Genomic DNA, 6,095 nt, shown 5'->3' on the forward strand with positions numbered 1-6,095 from the left:
CTGTGCACAGCTCATTGATAATATGATGCTAGTGCCCAGCTCGAGAAGTAAACGAAAGGCAGCCAGGGTTTCTCTGCAGCTGTAGCTGCAGGCGAATAAAACGGCAGCGTTTCTCAAATGGATTTCAACCCCCTTGGGAGCAGTAATTACCATCTTTAGCACATCCTGCGTGTTGGTAGTATCCAGAGCACCTTGCAAACGTTCTTTACTCCTTCCAGCACCCGATGAGGTAGGTAAGCATTATTTGTCAGAGTGGGAAATAGAAAGAGGAAGGGTAAGAGACCTGCCCCCAGCCAGAGCGGGAGCAGTGATCGGAGCAAGGATTGTAACCTGCGCTTGACCCATTATTAGAATTAGGCAGAGGCGTGAATGGGGCTGAACGATGGAGTTGTGCACATTGTTCACTTATGTGCATAGTTCATTACTGTTATCCCCCCCCCCCCACACACACACACACACTGCTGCTTCTCTCCTGTTGGGCCAGCACTTGCTCCCTTGATTCATACTGTGCTCGTGTAGCTCTCCCTACTGCTGGTGGAAGGAGGCTCAGGTATCTCCTGAGACCTGTCTGACCCTCTCCCTAACCCTGGACCCTCTGGAGGCTTCTCCACATGGTCTTGGGGACAAGGTGGACACTGGTCAGGGCAAGTGGAAGAGGGGGTGGGGATGGGATTGGGGATGTGACACTCCTCTGTCATCTGAACAGGAATTAGAAAAGAAGATGTGCTGGCTTGGTAAGGGTCCTGGGAGTCCCTGTGGGAGCAGCTGTAAAGGAACGGGCACCATAGATCATGGAACCAGGATGGAGGCATAGAGCCCTCACATAGATGGTCCTGGCTTCCCACAGATCCCTGGGCATGTGTTTGGTTTGAGGTGTGCCCTGATGTGCTCTTCTTCAGGGGTTGGATGTGAACCTTGTTCCCTAACGGGGATGATGTGGCGGTGTGTTTCTGGAAGAAGAGCCTCATCCTCCTGTTTTTCTCTGCAGGAGAGGGTGCTCTTGGCCTTTGATAGTCGGTGACCTCATCTAGGCTTTGATTAGGTTTCAAGTTCCTGTGTGTGTGTACAGCACCCTGCACAGTGCGGGGGGATCAGTCCTAACTGATGCCTGCCTGTTGGTGCTATGATACACCTAACAGACTACGGCTCTTCAAAAAGCAAAGCAGAGCATAGAAACAGTTGCCTCCTTCTGGGTTTCTTGTAGCCCTCCTGTTACATTTATCAGCTTCCCTTCATGTGCTGAAATAAGGATGTTTTCAATCTGTCTACCACTTTCTGGTTTCAAGATTTTCCAGCTATCGCAAAAATTTTCACTACATATGTAGCATGACACCTGCTTGGGTGATTGGCAGGGGGAATCAAACCCAGGACTTAAAACTCAGCCTTTGTCTGAGCTAAAAGACCTTAAGCTCTGTTAGCTCAAGGCTGTAGCAGGTTCCCATTTCTGCAGTCCTCCCCTAGAGGGGGACAGAGAGCCACCCAGAGTAAGTGTGTGTTACCCATCATTAACCAACCCTGTAAATAGTTACAAGGTAAGAAATTGTTCAAGGGACTTTAAAAAGCAGCAAACATAAAGCAAGAGAGGAGGCATTTCTTTATGCTGTGTGTAGTTACCTCAGTAGGATGTCAGTATCGCAATCACTGGGACAGCATTAAAATAAAGGCTTGATAATGTCAACCGATAATAGCATTTGCAGCTGTTCATGCTAAGATAATAAGGTAATCAGTGTTTATGGTTTCAGGGAAAGAGGTGTATAATCATTTGCAGAGGGTCGAGAGGGAGTTTTTCCGCCACGGACAGAGTTGCTTTATGGATGCGTGAGCGCACCGTGGCAGGGGGGAAGCCATGTGGCAGATGTGAGTTGACTTCCTTCTGAAGCATCAATGGCTGCAGTTAGTTGACATTTTTCACGGGAAAAGTTTTGTTCCCACTGCAAAGTGTGCGTTTTGTCAAAATTGACTTGTTTGCAGAAAAACGGTGATTTTTTTTCTAGATTTGTTTTTGATTTTTCGATTGAGAGAAACGGAAGCCACATTTTTCATTGAAAGTGACATGCCAAAGGAACACTTTTGGTTTCGCCACGTTGGCTTGTTTAGTTTTGACCAGACGTGCTGACATTTCAGTTTTTTGTTCCGATCCGGAAACTAATTTTGAAACGTCAACATTCCCCACGAAAGGAAAGGTCTGTTTTTGGACCCACTGCTTGTGAATGCAATGCTTATGGCCGGCTCTCTCGTTTTCTGTTACAAGGTGCCATTCTTCTCTTGCTGCATGGGGTGGTCTGTCAAGAGAGTTTCACTTTGCCCTTCTCCCTGGCACCTTCCTGGTGAGTTTCTCAAGGCTTTTTACAAATGCAGTGGACTGAACTTCACAACACCCCTGTGAGGTAGGACAATGCTACTGTCCCCATTATATGTATAGGGAAACTGAGGGACAAACTGCAGGACTTGCCCAAGAGCTTGCTTTGTCCTGTTACACAGCTGAGAATAAAACCCAGCTCTCCTTAGTCCCGTGCTTTAGCCACTAGATTCTCCTTCCCCTTCCTAAAATAAAATCAGGTCTAGGACTCAATCCAGCTTTGAGCAGAAGAGATGTTTGTTTGTTTTTTGTTAGAAATGTGAATGCGGAGGAGGATGAGTCATTGTTCTGTGTAATGAGGTCAGAATCTGAAGGGATCCAGTACAGAACAGTGGGGCTTTGGAAGCCTTTTTACTATTGAAACGTTTGTGTTCCTGAAACTCTCTGGATGGGAAAACCTGTCACCGACAGACAAAGGCAACAGGGAAATTTGCACCACCGAGGATCCTGCAGAAGGGTCTGTTTCAGAAGGTACGTGGGTATTGAGACGATTTTGGGGGTCCTTCGAGAGGGGTTTGTCATTTTTATTTTCTCCATTTGGAAGCCTGTCTCATCCCCTGTCTCTACACATCATCTGTCTGCCCATCACTTCATTGTGGGCCCCTTTCCCCTCTCCCCCTTTCCAGGGCCTGACCCTACATAAATGCACCACCTGTTCTAGAACTGGGACCTGATGATTCAGGGCCTCTCCCCAGTAAGCTGAGAAGTGGAGCTGACCAGTTTTGTTTTTTTCTCCATGCAACAGGAGCAGCGTTACGTAGGGGCTAGAGCGGTGAGAGCGTCATGACTCCTGGGTTTTATTCCCAGCTCCACCTCAAACTCGCTGGGAATTTGGACCAGGCACGTGGGCGCTTTTGTAGCTGTGGCCCTGTGTGCCTGAACTTAACCGTCTCTCAAATGGCTGTGACGCTGTGCTGGCCTGTCACGAGATTTAACTGTGCCTCCCAGAGCACGGCTCTTGCTGTGTATGGGTGTCTCAAGAGCTCCAAGAGAGCTGGGTCTCTACTGACAGCTGTTTCATTCTCACCCCACAGCTTGTTGCCTGACTCTGTACAGCATCTCAGCCAACAATCAAACTAAAGCCCCTTGCTGGTTACAAACCACCCATATAGTTCAATATTAACAGGCCTCTCTTGGGGGTCAGCATCTGTCGCATCATGACCATGCCTCCGGCTGATTCTAAATAGAAAATCAGTAGCTCTTATTCCTTTGAAAGTGCGGCCTGGTCTTACTGTGCTCGCTCCACTGACTCGGGTTTGCGTGATCCATGCCAATTGCCATGGTGAGTGGTGGTAGAAATTGGCATCAGAGCTTTGAGGAGATGAAAGGCCCAATAGAAACTCCAGGCCTGATTCTTCCTGCCACTTACTCAGGCACACAGCTTGAGGTTGACAGAGTAAATGGTGGGGTTTAATGCCATCTCTGTACCCTGCCTTTGTGCTGTGGGGTTCTCAGCTGTGGGTCTGGGAAGGAGCAGGAGTAACTTAGCAGCCTGCTTCTGAATCACATAGAGGATTTCTATTTAAAGTCTGTAAACATCAAGTCTCATCCACTTTAAAGGACCCTATTTATTTTCTACCTTTGTGTATGATTTAAAGCCACAAACTGTGATACCAAGTTGAAATTAGACAGGGGTTTCTAACCATCAGAGGAGTGAACTTCTAGAGCAGCCTTCCAAGGGGAGCAGTGGGGGCAAAAAACCTAACTGGCTTCAAGACTGAGCTTGATAAGTGTATGGAGGGGATGGTGTGATGAGGTCGCCTACAAAGGCATGTAGCTGATTTGTGCCTGCTAGCGGCAAATAATTCCAACAGCTGGAGATGGGACACTAGATGGGGAGGGCTCTGAGTTACTACAGAGAATTCTTTCCCAGTTGTCTGGCTGGTGAGTCTTGCCCACATGCTCAGGGTCTTAACTGATCACCATTTTTGGGGTTGGGAAGGAATTTCTCCCCGGGTCAGATTGGCATAGACCCTGGGGGGTTTTCACCTTTCTCTGAAGCATGGGGCCCGGGTCACTTTCAGGTTTGAACTCATGTAAACGATGGATTCTCTGTAACCTGAAGTCTTTAAATCATGATTGAAGGACTTCAGTAACTCAGCCAGAGGTTAGGGGTCTATTACAGGAGTGGGTGGGTGAGGTTCTGTGTCCTGTGATGTGCAGGATGTCCAACATGATGACCATAGTGGTCCCTTCTGGCCTTGAAGTATGAGTTATTTCTTCCAGAAGTCATCCCATCTTGAGTTGGAGACATGGAGAACCCACCGCTTCCCTTGTGAGTTTGTTTCAATGGCTAATCACTGTTGCTGTTAACAAATCTGTGCCTTACTTTGAATGTAAATATGTCTGCCTTTAACTTCAAGCCAATGGCTCTTGTTCTGCCTTGCTCTGTTAAATTAAATAGCTGTTTAGTAGCCAGTATATTCTTCAGTATTAGAATGAGGAATGAGGATGAATGAGTATCACTGTGAAGGTACTTAGACGCCATAATCAATCCCCTCTTGATCATGTTTGTAATAAGCTAAATCAAGACTGGATGCCTTTCCAAAGGATCTACTCTAGTTCAACCTCAAATTATTAGACTCAATGCAGGAATCATGGGGCAAAATTCTATGGTCTGTGTAATGCAGGAGATCATACTGGATCATTTTTTGGTCTTAAAGTCTCTGAAAGTCCTGCTCTGAACGTTAGATGGCTTTTCTGTATCACATACACTGAGCCTGGAGTGCTGGTGAGAGTGTGTTTGCAGTCTTAGGGAGAACTGGAAAAAAAAATTGTAACTCAAAATAAAAGTAGCACACCATAAAGCCACCAGAGGGCAGCATCGCCTACTGTTTGGGAAGGACCACAGGACCCAGAGTTAGAAAGGGACTGGTCCTCATATTTAGGCACTGAATGTTTCTTACTAAATGAATTTCACAATCAGAATCTTCATGGCCCACACACCACAGATCAGAGACGCTACTGTGGAGCCTGCTGATATGTATGACAGGTAAATAAATGGATATGGTTTAAATCACTGAACGTACAAATGTAAAAGGAAAGATCAGTTAAGTTAGGCCAAAACGTAAAGAGAAATCTATAGTTAAACGGTCATGGGAGTTCAGAGTACAATCCAAAGAGTTGATGAGCAAAGGCCATGTCTAGTTCCCGGCATCACCAACGCGAATAGGATTTTAGACTGATCAGGGAAATGTTTATGGTGGTGGAGTTGAGAAGATGCCCCAATAGTCCAAGGAAAGCAGTGGCATCACATGGATTGTATAAAACTAGACTCTAGCAACCCCTACAAATTCTAATCTATGGAACAATTTTGTATTGTCTCCTATTGAGGCTGAGTGGCTTAGATAACAGGGTACCTCATCACCAGAATAATGCTGACAAACTAGAGGGAAATGATGCAGAGAAGATGCATCAATGCTTTTTTTGCCTCTGTCTTCACAAACAAGGTCAGCTCCCAGACTGCTGCGCTGGGCATCACAACATGGGGAGTAGATGGCCAGCCCTCTGTGGAGAAAGAGGTGGTTAGGGACTATTTAGAAAAGCTGGACGTGCACAAGTCCATGGGGCCGGACGAGTTGCATCTGAGAGTGCTAAAGGGATTGGCAGCTGTGATTGCAGAGCCATTGGCCATTATCTTTGAAAACTCGTGGCGAACCGGGGAAGTCCCGGAGGACTGGAAAAAGGCTAATGTAGTGCCAATCTTTAAAAAAGGGAAGAAGGAGGATCCTGGGAA

Source organism: Lepidochelys olivacea (assembly GCF_965140295.1).
Source record: "Lepidochelys olivacea isolate rLepOli2 genome assembly, chromosome: 8".
In the NCBI taxonomy this organism is placed as follows: Eukaryota; Metazoa; Chordata; order Testudines; family Cheloniidae; genus Lepidochelys; species Lepidochelys olivacea.